This window comes from Ranitomeya variabilis, chromosome 5 (genome assembly GCF_051348905.1).
Source record: "Ranitomeya variabilis isolate aRanVar5 chromosome 5, aRanVar5.hap1, whole genome shotgun sequence".
NCBI classification, from domain to species: Eukaryota; Metazoa; Chordata; class Amphibia; order Anura; family Dendrobatidae; genus Ranitomeya; species Ranitomeya variabilis.
In genome coordinates this window covers 69,783,148-69,804,741 of record NC_135236.1, presented here as the reverse complement: position 1 = coordinate 69,804,741, position 21,594 = coordinate 69,783,148, and the positions used below count along the sequence as shown (strand labels likewise).

Sequence of the window (21,594 nt, the reverse complement as noted above, 5' to 3'; positions counted from 1 at the left end):
CCCCGTGCCCAGCTATTATCTACCGAGGTATGATTAAATGCATATGTAACAGATTTATTGTAGGTTTTTCTCAGCGCTTCAGCAGCAAAATCTGCATCTTGATGTCTGCAGTTAAAGGGGTTGTCAGGGACTTTTACACTGTTAGCCTACCCTTAGGATAGGTCATCAATATCTGATCAGTGGGGGGGTGCGACATACGGCTCCCCCTGCCAGTCAGCTGTGCCCGCTGCTGGCTGTAGCTGAACAGCGCCATTAACAGCATAGTGGTCCCAGACGGGTACTGCACATCAGCTGCATAATTCAATCAATATGGTAGAAGCAAATGTGAAGTCCCAAAGCAGGAATGGAATTTTGCCCAAAGAATTAACATGTGGCAATATAAAAATACGCACTACGAGCCAATTCACACCCAGAAGATTTCGACTGCGTGTAAATGAGAATTTTTTAATCTGACAGAGTAAACGCAGGTGCACATGACCTTATTTTTGGTCTGAGTGCAATCCGTTAAAAAATGTTAGTCTATGGGGCTATCGCAGCATGCCCATGTTAGTCTATGGGGCTATCGCAGCATGCCCATGTTAGTCTATGGGGCTATCGCAGCATGCCCATGTTAGTCTATGGGGCTATCGCAGCATGCCCATGTTAGTCTATGGGGCTATCGCAGCATGCCCATGTTAGTCTATGGGGCTATCGCAGCATGCCCATGTTAGTCTATGGGGCTATCGCAGCATGCCCATGTTAGTCTATGGGGCTATCGCAGCATGCCCATGTTAGTCTATGGGGCTATCGCAGCATGCCCATGTTAGTCTATGGGGCTATCGCAGCATGCCCATGTTAGTCTATGGGGCTATCGCAGCATGCCCATGTTAGTCTATGGGGCTATCGCAGCATGCCCATGTTAGTCTATGGGGCTATCGCAGCATGCCCATGTTAGTCTATGGGGCTATCGCAGCATGCCCATGTTAGTCTATGGGGCTATCGCAGCATGCCCATGTTAGTCTATGGGGCTATCGCAGCATGCCCATGTTAGTCTATGGGGCTATCGCAGCATGCCCATGTTAGTCTATGGGGCTATCGCAGCATGCCCATGTTAGTCTATGGGGCTATCGCAGCATGCCCATGTTAGTCTATGGGGCTATCGCAGCATGCCCATGTTAGTCTATGGGGCTATCGCAGCATGCCCATGTTAGTCTATGGGGCTATCGCAGCATGCCCATGTTAGTCTATGGGGCTATCGCAGCATGCCCATGTTAGTCTATGGGGCTATCGCAGCATGCCCATGTTAGTCTATGGGGCTATCGCAGCATGCCCATGTTAGTCTATGGGGCTATCGCAGCATGCCCATGTTAGTCTATGGGGCTATCGCAGCATGCCCATGTTAGTCTATGGGGCTATCGCAGCATGCCCATGTTAGTCTATGGGGCTATCGCAGCATGCCCATGTTTCATCCGATAGTTAGATCACACTCAGCCATGCAAGCCTGTATGAAAACCATCGGACTGCAATTAGATAACATCTGAGTGCAGTCAGATTTCCACAGACTGACAGAATGGAGATGGAGATATTTTGTTCTTCATCTTCTCCTCCTCATCGTATCACACACAGATCAGAATAATCGGCCTGATTATCTCAGATGAGAGAAAATAAGGTCGTGTCACCCTGCTCTAACAATCAGAAGAACACACCGTGCATTAATATCTCTAGATTACTATTTATATTATTTACTTTTGCAGAAATACGGATTATGTGAATGCAAATTTTAAGACTACGCAGATATCCAGAGGGCAAGTTCCCAAGCTGCTTATTTTGCTGCATACATTTTTGCAACTGAAACTAGTTTTTTGTTCTCCTGAATGGGGTAGTGTCATAAATGGGACCAGTACATCAAAACCTGCAGTGTGTACTCACTCAGAAAAGTTCATGGAAAAACACCAGCGCCTTGGGGTATGTGCACACGTTACAGAATTGCCTGCGGATTTTCCTGCATTAAATCCGCAGCTCTTGGCAGAAAACGCAGGTGCGTTTTTTGCACGGTTTTGATTTTTTTTTTTTATGCTTTTATGAAAGCTAAATAAAGATGTATTATTGACCAAAAAAAAGATTTGTGATGTCATGTCTTGTCCAACCTCCTCTTTTACATTTGTCCAACCCACACTCCATGACAGATGGATAGATGGATAGATGGGCTACTTTCACACATCAGGTTTTTGCCGTCAGGCACAATCCGGCGAGTTTTGAAAAAAACTGATCTGGTTTTTTTTCGCCGGATCCATTTTTATTTTCTCATAGTTTTGTATTAGCTCAGGACTGCGCCTGATGGCCTCACGTTTCATCCGTTTTTTGCCGGATCCGTAAAAAAAAACCTGTTTCCGGCGTCCGGCGAAAAACGCCCAGTGATGGATCCGGCGAAAAACATGAAACGGAGATGTGAAATGATGAATCCGGCCTCCGAATCCATTTTTTTATGCATTTTTTCCATTGCAATCATGCACATTTTCCGTTCTCTTTCTCTAAAAAAAAAACTGATCCGTTGCAAATAGTGAAAAACTGATGCAACAGATCCGTTTTTTTGAGAGACAGAGAGAACGGAAAATGTGCATGATTTCAAAGGAAAAAATGCATGGAAAACCAGATTTGGAGGCCGAATTCATCATTTCACATCTCAGTTTCGCGGCCAGGGGCCAATATTTGTAGCCTGGGAAGGGGGTTAATACCCATGGCCCCTCTCTAGGCTATGAATATCAGCCCGCAGCTGTCTGCGTAGCCTTTACTGGCTATTAAAATAGGGGGACCCCAAAATAAGGATTTTTGTGTTCTCACCGTAAAATCCTTTTCTCCGAGCCATTCATTGGGGGACACAGACCGTGGGTGTGTGCTGCTGCCACTAGGAGGCTGACACTAAGTGATACAAAGAAAGTTAGCTCCTCCCCTGCAGTATACACCCTCCTGCTGGCTCTCAGCTAACCAGTTCGGTGCAAAAGCAGTAGGAGATCAAGAACAACTGTGATGCAGCGGTATGACCATACACAGTGAAACGGCAGTGACCCAAACAAGTTCAAACAAAACGTTCTTTTATTGTGTTACTTCACACAGTCAATACAGTATACGGCTTCTTCATACAGTCCATTAATAATGCATTGCTAAATGACGCAGTCAATACACAGGCCGAACTTCCCTCTGTCCAGTTTCCCTGGGTGACCGCACGCTGGTAACAAGTCTCTGTACTCACTCAGCGCACTGCACTCTTTATCCTCTGGAGTGCAGCCGGGTACACGTAAGACAGCCCAAGACGCAGGGTGTCAGTCTCTTTGGTTCCTTTAGCCTCTGTGTTGCTCCACACAGAGAGCTCTGCAGACAACTGCCCTCTCTGCTTCCAAGAACACACTGACACCCCTCCCCCACTACTACAGGGCTTTTAATCAGTCACTGCTTCACTATTCTAATTACAGCCACACCTGTGTCTGTAGTACGCCCTCATGGCCTCACTACGCTTCCATGCACATTCTGGAGAGCACATACAGCGCCCCCTAGCTTTAACAGGGGTCACTGCCTCACATATCCTCCCCCCCCTGTTCATACCTGTGGGGTTGAACATTTGTTACCCCATAAGGGTGAAAGACAGGGCATAGCTATGCCCCCCGACATCCCCGCTCACTACATTAAGAAACCAAAGTAGGGAAAGGAACCATCGATCGGCGCATGCATCCCTCCCCTTTGCGTTTCTCCTCCATATTTCATTACGGGACCACCCACCCCGATCTCCATCGCAGAAGCCAAACCCTCTTGCCTGATTAACCGCAGATTTGGGCCAGTTTTGGGTGGTCTTTACTTTGTTTACTTCAGGTTCACTAACCCCACGGGTCATCCTGTCACCTAAGTATCTGCTTTCGGGCCCCTGGTACCGCTTCCTCTGTACCCTTACCCGTGCCTCAGTGACTATATCGCGCTGAAACGCCACGGACCGCGCTGGCAACTATGAGCATATATCTGTACTATGCTGCACCCGAACTGGAGCCTCCCGACACTGCTTTCTAGCGACCGCTCTATCTAATTTACCCTGACCGGTTTCACATTAGCGTTTTGAGGAGCTGCGGACTTACTCCGTGAAGCCCCACCCTCGGTCGCACCTCCACCTCTATCTCCGCCTACTTCTGCATGCGGCCTGCGTAGCTATCTTTAACATTAGGTACGCAGGTCGTGCCGCTGTATGCGTCGTTTTGACGATGCGGCGACCAGCGTAGGACGCAGCTGGTAGCAATTTCTTTTTTTTCTCCGCATCGTCAAAACGACGCATGCGGAAGCATCCGCATACAGCGCCACGACCTGCGTACCTAATGTTAAAGATACCAAATAGATAGATTATATATATATATATATATATATATATATATATATATATATATATATATATATATATATATATATATATATATATATATATATATACACACATACACAGTCATATGAAAAAGTTTGGGCACCCCTATTAATCTTAAGCTTAATGTTTTATAAAAATGTTTTTTTTTGCAACAGCTATTTCAGTTTCATATATCTAATAACTGTTGGACATAGTAATGTTTCTGCCTTGAAATGAGGTTTATTGTACTAACAGAAAATGTGCAATCTGCATTCAAACAAAATTTGACAGGTGCATAAGTATGGGCACCCTTATCATTTTCTTGTTTTAAATACTCCTACCTACTTTTTACTGACTTACTAAAGCACTTTTTTGGTTTTGTAACCTCATTGAGCTTTGAACTTCATAGCTAGGTGTATGCAATCATGAGAAAAGCTACTTAGGGCTTGTTCACACGATCCTTTTTTTGCTGCGGTTTTTTTCAGCTCCTGATTTTGGAAACCCGCAGTGCAAAACCGCACTGCTGATTTTCCTGCGGTTTCTTCTGCGGATTCCTCTGCGGGTTTTCAACAGCACTTTCCTATTGGTGCATGTTGAAAACAGCAGCGGAATCCGCAGAAAGAAGTGACATGCTCCTTCTTTTTTTCCGCAGCAATTCAGGTCCTTTTTTTCCGGGATTTTCAGCAACGTCGGCACAGCGGTTTCTGTTTTCCATAGGGTAACATTGTACTGTACCCTGCATGGAAAACGGCTGCGGATCCGCAGCCTCAAAACCGCTGCGGATCCGCAGCAAAAACCGCAGCGTGTGAACATAGCCTTAAAGTGGCCACTTGCAAGTTGTTCTCCTGTTTGAATCTCCTCCGAAGAGTGGCATCATGGGCTCCTCAAAACAACTGTCAAATGATCTGAAAACAAAGAATATTCAACATAGTTGTTCAGGGGAAGGATACAAAAAGCTGTCTCAGAGGTTTAACCAGTCGATTTCCACTGTGAGGAACATAGTAAGGAACTGGAAGAACACAGTTACAGTTCTTGTTAAGACCAGAAGTGGCAGACCAAGAAAAACATCAGAAAGGCAGAGAAGAAGAATGGTGAGATCAGTCAAGGACAATCCTCAGGCCACCTCCAGAGAGCTGCAGCATCAACTTGCTGCAGTTGGTGTCACTGTGCATCGGTCAACTATAACTATAAATCTTCCATCCTCCATATGGTTAAATAAAACAATATTAAAATTAGAGCACAATAACAAAGTTCATTTACACATTGTGCCCCAAGATTTAAACCGGAGTCTATATACATCTGTGTCCTAAGGGCACCATTGAGGGACTAATACATATTGGGGTGAATTTTAAAGTCCACATTAAGTCCTTTCGGTTTCAGGGTATTTAACTCATAGATCCATCTGAGTTCTTGTCTTTTTAGGAGGCGTACTCTATCCCCCCCCCCCCCCCCCTCTCCTTTGTATGGGGATCATATCTATTATCCTAAATCTAAGATCTTTCTCTGTATGTTTCTGTTCCACAAAGTGATTTGAGACCGGAAGGTCTACTCTTTTTTTCCTAATGGAATGTCGGTGATTATTCATACATGTTTTTAAAGGGAACCTGTCACCCCCCCCAGGCGTTTGAAACTAAAAGAGCCACCTTGTGCAGCAGTAATGCTGCATTCTGACAAGGTGGCTCTTTTAGTTCTGGGTGCTGTAACTGCAGAAATAATCCGTTTTGTAATTTGTCCTAAATACCTTTCTTCAGTCCTGGAGGCAGGCCTTTCCCCCCTGCTGCAGACGCCACACAGATGTCACTCACATCTTCTTGGCGCCGGGCGCCGCCTCCTCACCGCTGTTTTGAAATCAGCCGGAGCCTGCGCTCTTTTCTCCTGCCTTGGGCAGGCGCAGTGAGCGCTGCCCGTCCTCTGTCCTCATATGCAGTCCAGCTGACTGCGCCTGTGCGGCCGCCCTGCCTGTGAATCCCAGCCCCGCAGTGTCTTCTGATTTATTCTCACTGCGGGGCTGGGATTCACAGGCAGGGCGGCCGCACAGGCTTATTTCAAAATAGCGCTGAGGAGGCGGCACCTGGCGCCAAGAAGACTTGAGTGACGGCTGTGGCATCTGCAGCAGGGGGGAAAGGCCTGCCTCCAGGACTGAAGAAAGGTATTTAGGACAAATTACAAAACGGATTATTTCTGCAGTTACAGCACCCAGAACTAAAAGAGCCATCTTGTCAGAATGCAGCATTACTGCTGCACAAGGTGGCTCTTTTAGTTTCAAACGCCTGGGGGGGGGTGACAGGTTCCCTTCAACTCGCAAGTTGTTTCGCCAACATACCATAATTTACAAGGGCACTCTAATAGATATATCACATGGTCAGAGTTGCACATTAAATATTGTTTAATTGTACACCTCTTATCTGTATCCGGGTGTTTGAAGGAACCCTTTATCATATATGCACAATTCACGCAGGAAAGACATGGGAAACAGCCTTTTTGGCCCATCCCAGTTAATGTGGTCTGGCAGGTTTTTTTGAGAGGACAAAAACTGATTCTACTACGTGGTCTCTAATATTCCTGCCCCTACGGTATGAGAACAGTGGAGGTTCCCTAAATTCTTTTATTCCTGCTAAGCAATTGCTCAACATCCCCCAGTGTTTTCTAATGGTCTCTGATATATATATCACCACTTTCCTCCGTATATGTCATCACACACGGTGTTCTAGTCAATGTTTTCCTTTTACTACTTCTTCCGAGTAGTTCCCTTCTGTCTTTCTTTCGAACTGTATGTTTAGCCATGTTCAATAATTCCTTTGGGTACTTCCTATCGAGAAATTTCATCACTAGGGTATCTATGACTGCCTTTACCTCCCTTTCCTCCTTCACAATCCTACGCACCCTCAATAATTGGCTAAGGGGTATTGACCTCACCATACTGCGGGGGTGCTGGCTATCATAGGTTAGGAGATTATTTTTATCAGTCTCCTTAACAAATAGAGTGGTTGTCAACTCTCCATTTACCTGTCTAATGGAAACATTCTTAAAATCTAACATACAATTCTTGGATATCAAAGTAAACTTAATAGTTTCATCTATTTCATTCAAGTACTGATGAAAATCACTGAGTTCCCTCTCTGTGCCCAATGTGGTGATACGCTACCTGAGTGTGTTGGGGACACTCGCTTGGCATAGGATTCAAGCACTCAGGCACGGTACCTCACACAAATCTGGTTTATTAAACTTCATAAACCACATGACATACAGTCTATTTCATTATGTCCATGAACTTATCACGACCACCAGTCTGTTCATGCAGCAGATAAACTTCTCTGCCATATATTACAATCCCCTTGTCAGGGGTTACCTTTCAGGAGTTCCACTCCTCATGCTGACTTCACGTCAATCCCAGGTCCTCAACACAGACCGACCAGGTCTACGGTCTCTAGGTGCTTCCAGGATGACTCCACTCCCAGGAGCCTCCAACACTGACCGTCCAGGTCTACGGTCTCTAGGTGCTTCCAGGACGACTCCACTCCCAGGAGCCTCCAACACTGACCATCCAGGACCTACAGCACACAGGCCACTCTGCAGTGTCCAGCCAGGACACATGGAAATGTGTCCACCCTGACAGACTCCCAAAAACACTCACACCATGTGCTACACACACCTCCTTTACATAGGTGTAACCACACCCAGGTACCTGTCACATGGCCAGTCAGGTGAGCGTGACATCACCACAGGTCCTTAACCCCTTCATGACCTTGGGATTTTTCGTTTTTCCGTATTCGTTTTTCACTCCCCTCCTTCCCAAAGCCATAACTTTTTTATTTTTCTGTCAATTTGGCCATGTGAGGGCTTCTTTTTTGCGGGACGAGTTGTACTTTTGAACGACATCATTGGTTTTACCATGTCGTGTACTAGAAAACGGGAAAAAAATTCCAAGTGCGGTGAAATTGCAAAAAAAAAGTGCAATCCCACACTTGTTTTTTGCTTGGCTTTTTTGCTAGGTTCACTAAATGCTAAAACTGACCTGCCATTATGATTCTCCAGGTCATTACGAGTTCATAGACACCTAACATGACTAGGTTATTTTTTAACTAAGTGGTGAAAAAAAATTCCAAACTTTGCTAAAAAAAAAAAAAAAAAAAAAAAAAAAATTGCGCCATTTTCCGATACTTGTAGTGTCTCCATTTTTCATGATCTGGGGTCGGTTGAGGGCTTATTTTTTTGCGTGCCGAGCTGGCGTTTTTAATTATTCCAATTCGGTGCAGATACGTTCTTTTGATCGCCCGTTATTGCATTTTAATGCAATGTCGCGGCGACCAAAAAAACGTAATTCTGGCGTTTCAATTTTTTTTCTCATTACGCTGTTTAGCGATCAGGTTAATGCTTTTTTTTTTATTGATAGATCGGGCGATTCTGAACATGGCGATACCAAATATGTGTAGGGTTTTTTTTTTATTATTGATTTATTTTGATTGGGGCGAAAGGGGGGTGATTTAAACTTTTATATTTTTTTTTATTTTTTTCACATTTTTTTTACTTTTTTTTTACTTTTGCCATGCTTCAATAGCCTCCATGGGAGGCTAGAAGCAGGCACAGCACGATCGCCTCTGCTACATAGCAGCGATCTGCTGTTCGCTGCTATGTAGCAGAAAATCAAGTGTGCTGTGAGCGCCGACCACAGGGTGGCGCTCACAGCTATCCTGGATCAGTAACCATAGAGGTCTCAAGGACCTCTATGGTTACAATGGAGAAGCATCGCCGACTTCCGATCATGTGACGGGGGTCGGCGATGCACTCATATCCGGCCGCCCGGCTGGATCCGGTCGTTAAATGCCGCTGTGTTTGACAGCGGCATTTAACTAGTTAATAGCGGCGGGTGAATCGCGATTTCACCCGCCGCTATTGCGGGCACATGTCAGCCGTTCAAAACAGCTGACATGTCCCGGCTTTGATGCGGGCTCACCGCGGAGCCCTGCATCAAAGCAGGGGAGCTGACCTCGGACGTACTATCCCGTCCGAGGTCAGTAAGGGGTCAAACACAAAACCATCTTAGGTGTTCAGACACGCCTCTTTGGGTGGGTTTGTAGGTGACTGGACCCACCCATCTCTCCAATCACCTGGAAGCCTTCCCAATGTAAACAAAACCCTCAGCAGTAGATCTGCTTGAGCAAAACATACCCAGGCTTCCATCACAGGGCCACCCACCTCTGCGATACATACCAGCTATTCACAACACTGCCACTCACTGTTTCATCACAATTATGCTTCCAAGTGTATCTTGAAGTGCACAGACAGCGCCCCCTGGCTGTAACATTGGTCACTGCACCACACCGTCCATAGGAGGAAGACATCGTCTATGTACTTCCACCCCACCAGCACGTCGGAAGTGGTGGGACACATAGACGAGGTGCTCCTCCAGGCTATTAACATACAATTCTTGGCTATTGTTGTAACATGCAAATGATTGTTGATTATGCCTATAAAAACACAACTGTTGATTACACCCACTGCTTGAGAAAGGCTCAGTGCGAGCCAAAACGTCGCCCAGACATGTGGGTCTGAATAAACTATATAACTTTTTCACCCTGAATGGATTTGGAGTGCTGCCATCATTTTTCTACTTGGTATACAATTTGGGTAGATGTGTGGACCATTCTACCCAGGAGGCCAGGCACACACCGGTGAGCATTGTGCTGTTCCAATTTTTTCAATCTAATGTTAAAGATAGGTACGCAGGCCGCATGCAGAAGTAGGCGGAGCTAGCGGTGGAGGTGCGGCCGAGGGCGGGGCTTCACTGAGGAAGTCCGCAGCCCTCCGCAGCTCTTCAAAACGCTAGTGTGAAACTAGCCTTACAAGTGCGCCACCGCAGCCTGCAGAGTCCGCCTGCCCAGACTCACATTTGTGGAAGTGTGGGAATTATAGTGCTTCAAGAATGCATGCGGACTGGACGAATCCGCAAGCTTGCAGGCATGCTTTGCCGACGACGGGTGCCTAGAACCCTCGATAGACAGGGAGATAGGCTGACATCTAACACGGAAGGACTCCTGGATGGTGAAACGAATCCACCAGGCTAACATGGCCGATGAAACAGCTAAACCCTTCCTGTAAACGTCAGGAAGTCTTCCTCTTACCGTCAGGAAGCCCAAATAAAGCGTCCAACCTTCGGAAGGACACCGTCCTCGAGACGTACCTACTCAGAGCACTCACTTCGTCCAGAATATGGGGAACTCATTCCATTTTGTGGACTGGTGCCGAAAGAGATGAGGGAAGAATGATGCCCTCATAACAGTGGTAATACAATACCACCTTTGTAACAAGGGACGGGGATGGCCTGAGGACAACCTTGCCTTGAAGGTAATAAGGGAAAAAAGTCTGAAAGAACAGAGCAGCTAGCTCCGAAGACTTGTCAGGATAAGGAAATCGCAGAGAAAAAAGTGCGACCTGCCCCGATAGTAAAGTCTGTCCGGATGAAAAGGAGTCTACTGTAAGACTCCTAGGACCATTAAGGTCCCAATGATCTAACGGTATGCGATAGGGAAGAACTACGTGTGAAAACTCCCTGTGAGAAAGTCCCTACTTGTAGTTTTGTTGCAATAAGGCGGAAAGATACTAGCTGCGCAAACAAAAACCTGACGTGGTCAGTGCGGATCTCTGAGGATCACTGGGGCCCTTTCTGCTTCCGAAGGGCTTTCGGAAGTAGTGAAAGGGGAGTTATGGAAACTGGTACCACGGAAGAACCAGAGCATGCAGTGTGATGGCTCTTGGATCTCGAGGCCGGACCACGAACTCTAGTACATTGGCGTTCAGTCTGGACGCCATCCGAACTACAACTGGAGAGCTCCAGTGAAGGCAGATCTGATGGAAGACTTCCGGGAGAAGTTCCCACTCACTTGAGGCGGAACCCTGACGGCTGAATATGTGTGCCGCCCAGAGTTCTACTCCTGGGATATGTACTGCCGAGATCACCGAATGATAGATCTCGGCCCATCAGAGAATGTGAGGTACCTCGGCCATGGTGCCTGATCGTGGGTACCTGCTAGATCAGAGGTGTCAAACTGCATTCCTCGAGGGCCGCAAACAGGTCATGTTTTCAGGACTTCCTTGTATTGCACAGGTGATAATTTAATCACCTGCACAGAATGATTCCAGCACCTTGTGGAATGCTAAGGAAATCTTGAAAACACTCATGGTTTGAGGCCCTCGAGGAATGCAGTTTGACACCTCTGTGCTAGATGATTGACGTATTGCACAGCCTTGGCATTATCCAATTGAATTTGGATGGGGTGACCCGCCAGAAGGCAGTGGACCTGCTGTAGGACTACCGTTCGGATCTCCAGAGCAATGATCGGGAGAAGAAGACTAGCGTTGGTAGTTACTAATAACCATTGAACCGGGAGAAAGGCCCTGGATGAAGGAGCTCAGAGACTATTGTCTGCAAGTCTGTTTGACTTGCTGAAGACGAGCAGAGCGAAGGAAACTGCATCCATTGTCGTCACCATTTTTCCTCAGAACCCTCCTAGCAAATCGAATGAGATGAGGGGATGAGTGATCAAGTGCGCGTGCTCCATGTTGAAGGGACATGAGCTTGTCTCGAGGGAGAATTACCATACTTCTGGAAGTGTGCAGGATCATCTTCAAAAAGGGATATCTGCTGGGCTGGAAATGAGGAGAACTTGTCTAAGTTTAGCTGCCAGCCCAGGTGAGAGGGTATCACAAGTGATATAGACGACTCAGCGTAGTCCTGGAAGGGCGGCTAGACAGTCGACCAAACAGAGCAGGACGACCACGCCTTTAGGGTGCAAGAGGAACATGACAGCCACCATGACCCGTGCGAACACTCAGGGTGCGGTAGCAAGGCCGAAGGACAAGGTCGAGACTTGAAAATGCTGTTCACGAATGGAAAAGCGAAGGAATTTTTGAAGAGGGGAAAAATAGGAATGTGAGGGTAAGCATCCCGAATGTTGATGGATGCCAGAAACTGCACCTTTTTCTGTTGAAGTAATGGCTGAGCGTAGGAACTCCATCCGAAGAAGGAGGACCTTGTCAAAGGTTGTTAGAAATTTGAGGTCCAGGATCGGTCTTACTTTTCGTTCCCCTTTTTGGAACCAAGAGCCCTTAGATCTAGACTGTCTTCGGGAAAAGGTTTACTGGTGTGAATCAAACTAGTTAAGGTCTCCAGCCAGGAGACCATTGCTCTAGCAATCCATGTGGCGGTTAGGGAGGGTAGAGCGCTGAACCCAACGCCGCAAGACGGAACGAACCAGATTTGCTATCTGACAGTCCGTGATATTTTTAATTGATGATACATCGGGCAGGGATACTGGTAGGTATACCACAGGAGATTCTACCCGGTTAATCTGTCAAGTGGCAGAATGCGCGGTTGCATCCAGTAGGTCATAGTCTCTTGCCATCACCGCTCTCTTTTGACGGTGCAGAGTTAAAAATTAAGAACCATCGATCCACCATCCTCTTAACAGGGAAGTGGAGAGGGATCATCTGCCTTCTTGCATCCTCTGCTAAATAGTGGTGATGCAGAGGGGGGTGCTCGGACACAAAAAAGGGTGCCTCTGTACATCCACTGAGTTCAGGTCTCTGGGTGGACAGGACAGGTTGTCTGGCGTTAGGCCTGGATGCAGAAGAGGATACATGGAGGCGACACTCCGTGTGTTCGTCTGTTAATGGTGTGGGGAGATCGGTGCCCTTTAAAGGACCCGTCGCCCTTAAAAACCAGACCAGGCATGGCATCCCACGTAGAGGCTTCTGTCCAGTGAATCGCTTATCTGGACTGAATGGCAAATGCTCTACGAGGGAGTTTAGTCTCCTTATGAGGGACACTGCGTAGTCTAGAGCAGAACCGGAGTCCTCGTCAATGTACAGAGATTGGTTGATGATATAAATAGGCGAGTTCATCCTTTACTGAAGCTCTGGCAAGTTCAGGTCCAAGGCAATATCCGATCTGTATTCAGAGTCTTGTTCTCAGCAAATCCTTGGGGAGATCATGAAATGAAAACTTACGTTTTCTAGACGCCTGTACGTTTCTAGAATACTTGTGGCCCCTGCTAGCCGACGGCTCCCATGTAGGAGAGGGACCATGTATATCGGTCCTGCGAACACTCCGAGCCACAGAGGGATCACGGAGGGATTCAATCGCTTGGTCAGAGAAACCATGGGTTGCGGCAGTGATGAAGTCCACTGAGGGAACTAGGTACTCTGGGATAAACTTGGATCAGCGGCGGAGGGCTCCTGAGTTCATTTAGGGTGACCGGCTTCGGATTGGTCATGTGCCTTTTAGACCAGGGAATACTGGTCGCGTGCCTTTAAGACCAGGGAATACTGGTCGCGTGCCTTTAGGACCAGGGAATACTGGTCGCGTGCCTTTAGGACCAGGGAATACTGGTCGCGTGCCCTTAGGACCAGGGAATACTGGTCGCGTGCCCTTAGGACCAGGGAATACTGGTCGCGTGCCTTTAGGACCAGGGAATACTGGTCGCGTGCCTTTAGGACCAGGGAATACTCGTCGCGTGCCTTTAGGACCAGGGAATACTGGTCGCGTGCCTTTAGGACCAGGGAATACGGGTCGCGTGCCTTTAGGACCAGGGAATACTGGTCGCGTGCCTTTAGGACCAGGGAATACTGGTCGCGTGCCTTTAGGACCAGGGAATACTGGTCGCGTGCCTTTAGGACCAGGGAATACTGGTCGCGTGCCTTTAGGACCAGGGAATACTGGTCGCGCGCCTTTAGGACCAGGGAATACTGGTCGCGCGCCTTTAGGACCAGGGAATACTGGTCGCGCGCCTTTAGGACCAGGGAATACTGGTCGCGCGCCTTTAGGACCAGGGAATACTGGTCGCGCGCCTTTAGGACCAGGGAATACTGGTCGCGCGCCTTTAGGACCAGGGAATACTGGTCGCGCGCCTTTAGGACCAGGGAATACTGGTCGCGCGCCTTTAGGACCAGGGAATACTGGTCGCGCGCCTTTAGGACCAGGGAATACTGGTCGCGCGCCTTTAGGACCAGGGAATACTGGTCGCGCGCCTTTAGGACCAGGGAATACTGGTCGCGTGCCTTTAGGACCAGGGAATACTGGTCGCGTGCCTTTAGGACTAGGGAATACTGGTCGCGTGCCTTTAGGACCAGTGAATACTGGTCGCGTGCCTTTAGGACCAGGGAATACTGGTCGCGTGCCTTTAGGACCAGGGAATACTGGTCGCGTGCCTTTAAGACCAGTGAATACTGGTCGTGTGCCTTTAAGACAGAGAATACTGGACATGTGCCTTTAAGACCAGGGAATACTGGTCATGTGCCTTTATGTTGCAGAGTCGTTGTGCCCCTTTAATGCAAAGTCGTCGCCCCCGTGTGAACCGGCCGGGTGGACAAAGATGGCCACCGGGAGTTGCAGAGGTGATAAAATCTCGCAGAGAGCGAGAAGTTCCAATTTGGGGTCGGAGCCACAGGCACGATGTGGGCGGAGCCTCGAGACTTCCATGAATAGGCCAAAGCCGGGGCCTAAATTTCTGCAGCCGACGGGAGCGATACAAGCGGTAGAAGTGAGGGGCGTTGTAGTGGCCGAGAAAACTGAGCGCTTCCGTGCCAGGCGAGAAGCACCAGAAAAGCGGGCAGAGCCGCCTTAGGGCGCCACAGTGCGCTTCCGGGGTGCGGCCTACACATCGGCTGAAGCCGGGGCCTAAATTTTTGCAGCCGGCCGGAACGTTACCTCAGGGAGGTGGGCCACATCGAAGCCTGAGACTGCCTGTGAGCATGTGAATATCCCGCTGCAGAGGCCCATCGCTGATCCACTCACCATCGATGTGCGTCCCAGCATGGAGCCGCCACGGATGACTGCAGGTCATGTATTGCAGAGTGGACGTTGCAGGGATAGAGGGATAAACCTCAATCCATCATCCCTTTGTTAGGGAGGAGAGGAACTGTCCGCCTCCTTGTGCCATCCGCTTTCACAGTGGTGGGACAGTGGGGGCTGCTCGGACGCCATAGACAGGGGCCTCTGTACATCCACGGAGTTTAGTCCGGGTGGACAAGGCCAGTTGTCCGGCATTAGGCCTGGCTCCAGGAGAGGATACATGGAGGCGACACTCCATGTGGTCGCCTGCTGCTGGTGTGGGGAGATCGGGACCGTGAAGGAACCGTCGCCCCTGAAGTGAGCTCAGGCATGGCTTCCCACGTCGCAGGAGAGGGTACGGGAGGCAACACTCCGCGTTCTCGCCTGTTGATGATTCGGGGGAGATTGGAACCTTGAAAGGATCCTTCACTCCGTTAATTAAAAAACAAAAATTTACAGAAAAGTAAAAAATAAAATAAAAACGTTGGGGTCTGAACCAGACCCAAGTGCCTCCTACAGACACTAAGCAAGAACTGGTTAGCTGAGAGCCAGCAGGAGGGTGTATACTGCAGGGGAGGAGCGAACTTTCTTTGTATCACTTAGTGTCAGCCTCTTGGTGGCAGCAGCATAACACCCACTGTAAGATGCGCCAATTCCGGCACTTAGCCTCTCTCTTCCCACTCCCGAGTAGCTCGTGGCATATGGGGTAATAAGGGGTTAATGTCACCTTGCTAATGTAAGGTGACATTAAGCCCGATTAGTAATGGAGAGGCGTCAATAAGACGCCTATCTATTATTAATCCTATAGTAGTGAAAGGGTTTTAAAAAAAAAGACACAGCCAGAAAAAAGTATTTTAATATTCTTAATTTAACCATACTCGATCGCCTGCAAAAAATTAAAAATAATAAACCGCATACTCCCTGTCCGACGCAGTCCAATTAATAACGAGTGTCCCAAAATGTTCTCCCCATAGAACAGTGACATCGGGTGATGTCACTGCTCTACAGACCTTCAGTGACACACTGACAGGAGAAAATGGCTCCTGCAGTGCATCACTGAGGTTACCTTAGTTCAGGGTCTCACTTTATGGCAATGCTGCATGGGAATTTTCCCACATAGTGCCACAAGTGAGACTAAGGACTATTTTTTAAAGTGGCGGAGGAATACATTGCGGAAGGATACCTTCCGTCATTATATTCCTGGAGCCCCTGGAGAGCGGTCGCATCAACTGATGTGGCTGCTCTCCATGGGAGATTGTCGTGGGACACTCGTTTCGTTTTAATTGGATTTCTGAGGATCAGGGAGTATATCATTGGTTTATTATTTTAATATTTTTTACAGGTGACAATGGCTTCGGGGATCAAGGTGACAAGGTGATGGTGAGTATGTACTCTATGTTGTATGTACTGTATGTCTATATGTATGTAGTGTATGCATTGTATGTTATATGTACAGTTATATGTTGTATGTACTGTTATATGTACTGTTATATGTTATAAGTTGTATGCACTGTTATATGTTCCATGTACTGTTGTATGTAATGTTGTATGTTCTGTTTTTGTATGTACTGTTATAAGTTGTATGTACTGTTATATGTTGTATGTACTGTTGTATGTAGTTATATGTTATATGTACTGTTATATGTTGTGTGTACTGTTGTATGTACTGTTATATGTTATATGTACTGTTGTATGTACTGTTACAGACGTGCCCAGCCTCGCACAATTCACTTGTAGTAAATGAGGTCACACACGTCTAGTCAGTAAGTGACTGCATAGATGCAAATCACATGTTTGCGGTCACGTGCCCGTAGCTCGGGAATGCTTACAGCACAGAGGGACTGCAGACTTGGAAGTCTAAAGGTACCTTCACACTAAGCGACTTTACAATGATAACGATAGTGATCCGTGACGTTGCAGCGTCCTGGATAGCGATATCGTTGTGTTTGACACGCAGCAGCGATCTGGATCCTGCTGTGATATCGCTGGTCGTTGCTGAAAAGCCAGAACTTTATTTGGTCGTCAGATCGGCGTGTATCGTCGTGTTTGACAGCAAAAGCAACGATGCCAGCAATGTTTTACAATGGTAACCAGGGTAAATATCGGGTTACTAAGCGCAGGGCCGCGCTTAGTAACCCGATATTTACCCAGGTTACCATTGTAAAAGTAAAAAAAAAACAAAACACTACACCCTCTGATGTCTGTCACGTCCCCCGGCGTCCGCGCTGCTGCTCAGAGCTACCTGCACTGAATGTGTCAGTGCCGGCCGTAAAGCAAAGCACAGCGGTGACGTCACCGCTGTTCTTAGGGCCGGCGCTTACACAGTGCAGGGAAGCGGACGCCGGGGGACGCGAATGTAAGTATGTAGTGTTTGGTTTTTTTTTACATTTACACTGGTAACCAGGGTAAACATCGGGTTACTAAGCACGGCCCTGCGCTTAGTAACCCGATGTTTACCCTGGTTACCAGGGGACTTCGTCATCGTTGGTCGCTGGAGAGCTGTCTGTGTGACAGCTCTCCAGCGACGCTGCAGCGATAGGCATCGTTGTCGATATCGCTGCAGCGTCGCTTAATGTGAAGGTACCTTAAGGGTATGTGTCCACGTTCAGGATTGCATCAGGATTTGGTCAGGATTTTACATCAGTATTTGTAAGCCAAAACCAGGAGTGGGTGATAAATGCAGAAGTGGTGCATATGTCTCTATTATACTTTTCCTCTAATTGTTCCACTCCTGGTTTTGGCTTACAAACACTGATGTAAAATCCTGACCAAATCCTGATTCAATCCTGAACGTGGACACATACCCTAAGGCTACGTTCCCACGGTCAGTAATCTGCAGCGCTTTGGATGCAGCACATGTCCGCTGCGTCCAAAGCGCTGCCAGCTTTTGTACGCAGGTGATTCCTCATGTGTACATTGAGCTGTGCAGAATCACAGTGTTTAGTACATTGGTCGGGAAATTTATCTTGCGGTCTCCGAAAGATAAATAGACATGCTGCAGTCTGGAAAGATGCTCCGCATGTCCGTCTCCGCAGGGAAGCTGGAGGCGTCTGTGCACGCATAGTGGAGATGGGATTTCCTCAAATCCCATCCACTATTCTGTAACATCTGGACGCTGCGGATATACGCAGTGTCCAACCCACAGCGTTTACTGACCGCGGGAACATACCCTATGGCCGCACAACCTGTTCAACTCCCCGTACAATTTATCTTCAGATTTGTAAATCCTCACAGAGGGCACATTATTGTACTGTATTGTGCACGCCTAGTCTGCATGCAAAATCACAAGCTTGAGGTCATGCTTCTTGACTTTGGGAAATCCTCGCAGACTAATTGCAGACTTGATCCCCAAGCCTGGACAACCCCTTTAAAACAAATAATTAAAAAGAAAAAAAAACACACTCCCCTCCGGGCAAACACACACCAGTGCCCCCTCTGTTTTTCTTCTGTCTAGGATGGGACATTACAGCGCTTGCATGATACCCCCAGAGATGAGACAGGCAGGGTGGGGGGCAGCGATATAGTGTCGGAGAAGACACATGGCACAACATTTCAAAAGCAAGAAAAAAAAGGAGTACCAATTAGCTTTTATTCTTCCCTCTGGAAACTTTGTGCCCCCCAAAAAGTGGGGCGGTGGATCTGAAGATCTGGGGGCAGCGCACGATCCCCCCGAGATGTGGACAGGGGCCCTGGATCACCGAGGACCATGGCGTGGGCACAGCTGCATCCTGCGACGTGGCAGGGGGACACAGGCCGCTCGCTGCGGGGGCCTCAGGGGGTGACAACATAGAGCTTTATATTGTACAGCCACCCTAGGCCCATCTGTAATATAACATATTGTGGACCACCCCTTTAACACTTCTCAGGCCTGGGACCACCCCTTTAAGACTCTGTATAATAAGTCACTGTGTAAATCCGTGTGATCAGTAACAGCCCCAGGCCTCGTTATACAGTGCAGGACCCGTCCCCAAGTCATGCAATGACGTCACCAGCAATCTGCACCATGACGTCACGTCATCAAGCTGAAAAGAAAAAAAAAGTCTGGCTGCGCAGAGTGCGTGACCCCGCAGTAAGATTAGGTACAGTGACTTTTATCACGCGTGGGTGGCACCTGAGGCCGCTAATCGTGGTTTACGGGAACATTTACCTCAGAGATCCACGATCTAGCGCGTCAGCGTCACCTCTAACAGCCGCTCGTTGGCGTGGTCACGTGATACGCCTCTCTTTCTTCCTATTGGCCAGCGAAGCCTTCACTCACAAAGAGCACGTTCCTCATTGGTCCGCGGGGGCGTTGATTTGTGTGGGCGGTGCTGGAAAGAGCCAGAACGCTGGGGAAATGCGGCCGTGATGACGTGTGTGTGTGAGCCCGGCCGGAGCTGACCCTCCACAGCCACCAGGGGGCGCAGTGATAATGGCTAATAGGTTGGTGTTCAAATCCGGCAGAGCGCCCCCTGGTGGTGGCTGCTGACAGGCAGGATTTTATAACATGCTGGGAGTTGTAGTTCTGCAACAGTTGGGGGTCACAGACCAGTAGCCTAGCCCTGTAGGGTCAATTGTTTGGGGGTTTTTTTCCGCAGCCAATGTTCTCTCTTTGCCTTTTTTGTTCTTCCTTCCCTTCCCCCAAGAGGCATAACTTTATTATTTTTTCATCTACACAGCTGTTTATGTGCCAGATGGTTTGGGTCCAGTGAGGAGTCTCTGCTGCCCGCTGCTCCCACCATCTAGTATTGGCTGCAGCCAATCAGTGGCTGTATAGGTGGCATTCTGTCAGAGCTCACTGATTGGCTGCAGCGCTGTCGACATCAACGCTGCAGCCAATACCGACCAGCGGCAGAGACTCGGCGTTGGACCCGGAGAGAGTAAGTGAAGAGGTTTGATAGTTTAAGATTTTTTGAAAGGAGACAGCCCCTTTAAATGACATCAGTCAGAGATTAATAGCGGGTTAAACAGCAGTGATCAGAGCTATTAGTGGCAGGTGCTGGCTGTATAACCCAGCCTGTATCTGTCCGGGATGGTGCAGGCTGTATAACCCAGCCGCTATCTGTCCGGGATGGTGCAGGCTGTATAACCCAGCCGCTATCTGTCCGGGATGGTGCAGGCTGTATAACCCAGCCGGTATCTGTCCGGGATGGTGCAGGCTGTATAACCCAGCCGCTATCTGTCCGGGATGGTGCAGGCTGTATAACCCAGCCGCTATCTGTCCGGGATGGTGCAGGCTGTATAACCCAGCCGCTATCTGTCCGGGATGGTGCAGGCTGTATAACCCAGCCGGTATCTGTCCGGGATGGTGCAGGCTGTATAACCCAGCCGGTATCTGTCCGGGATGGTGCAGGCTGTATAACCCAGCCGGTATCTGTCCGGGATGGTGCAGGCTGTATAACCCAGCCGGTATCTGTCCGGGATGGTGCAGGCTGTATAACCCAGCCGGTATCTGTCCGGGATGGTGCAGGCTCACCTCCTGCGCCCGTATTATAGGGGTCACCCTTGTATATTGCTTACTAGGCATAGCGCCATATATTTTGTAGTGGCCATCCCTGGTATTGCATCCTTTTTCCTGTATGGGACTGAGCTGTAGTACCGATCACCGCCACAGCAGACTGTATGGCGCTATTCCTGGCGCTTGTCACTTGGAGCAACGCCATCACACGCCAAAAATAAGGGGTGATACATATATAGTGTAAAAACTGCTGCAAAGCGATGAGATTAACCTTTATAAGCAATCCTAAAATAATGTCTGAAATGTCACGGAAGCGTTGCCAAGTTCTAGTAGGCGGTTTTTGGAACATGAGATATAGAAAGTGCTGGGAATAGTCAGCAAACCTTCCCGGCTCTTGCGCTGCAGCTGAGCTTTTCAGCAGATCATCATATACTGTATACAACAGCCGGTGGGATCATCAGGCTGGTGGTCTACAACTGCCAACGTGCAATACTACACGGACCTTTACAGATCAAGGCATGCTGGGAGTTGTAGTTTCATCAGAGCAGAAGACTTCTGTATAGCTGTAACTACATGCGGACCACCCACAGACTTTAAATGTCCTGGCGGTCCGCGCTCTGCTCTAGTGATGATCGAAAACAGAGCAGCTGCGGGAGCCAGGAGCCGTCCGTCAGACACAGCCAGACTCCCCATAGAGAAAGCAGAGAGGGTTTATTACCGCCTCTGCATTCCTGATCATTGGATATACAGCACATTGTCTACAGAGTAGGTAACACCGGGTCATTAGGAGATGTAGTCAGCTCCGGAGGCTGAATATCCTCTGTAACTGGGGCGAAGGTACCAACTCTAGTTACAGGGGACATTAGATACAAATTCTGTAAATGTTGAAATGCCCCCAAAAGGTATGATATTATTGGGGTGAGGAAGGTCTGAAATATATATATATATATATTAATATATATAGAAACAATA

At 48.2% G+C, this 21,594-nt stretch overlaps 1 protein-coding gene and 1 long non-coding RNA gene across 4 annotated transcripts in view; one reads left to right on the top strand and one right to left on the bottom strand.

Annotated features, from left to right (window-relative positions):
* Positions 1-19,471, bottom strand: part of PIWIL2 (piwi like RNA-mediated gene silencing 2) — a 146,600-nt gene extending 127,129 nt beyond the window's left edge. For 2 of the 3 annotated variants that reach the window (XM_077262148.1, XM_077262150.1), the window contains exon 1: positions 19,333-19,471. The gene's annotated coding sequence lies outside the window, so the exon portion shown is untranslated. Of the gene's footprint in view, positions 1-3,229; positions 3,352-19,332 lie in introns of those variants that run through there. The other variant, XM_077262149.1, reaches the window with a different exon arrangement.
* Positions 19,472-19,500: 29 nt separating this feature from the next.
* Positions 19,501-21,594, top strand: part of LOC143774511 (uncharacterized) — a 28,387-nt gene continuing 26,293 nt past the window's right edge. The window contains exon 1 of the long non-coding RNA XR_013215547.1: positions 19,501-19,607. This is a non-coding gene — a long non-coding RNA (uncharacterized LOC143774511). The remainder of the gene's footprint in view (positions 19,608-21,594) is intronic.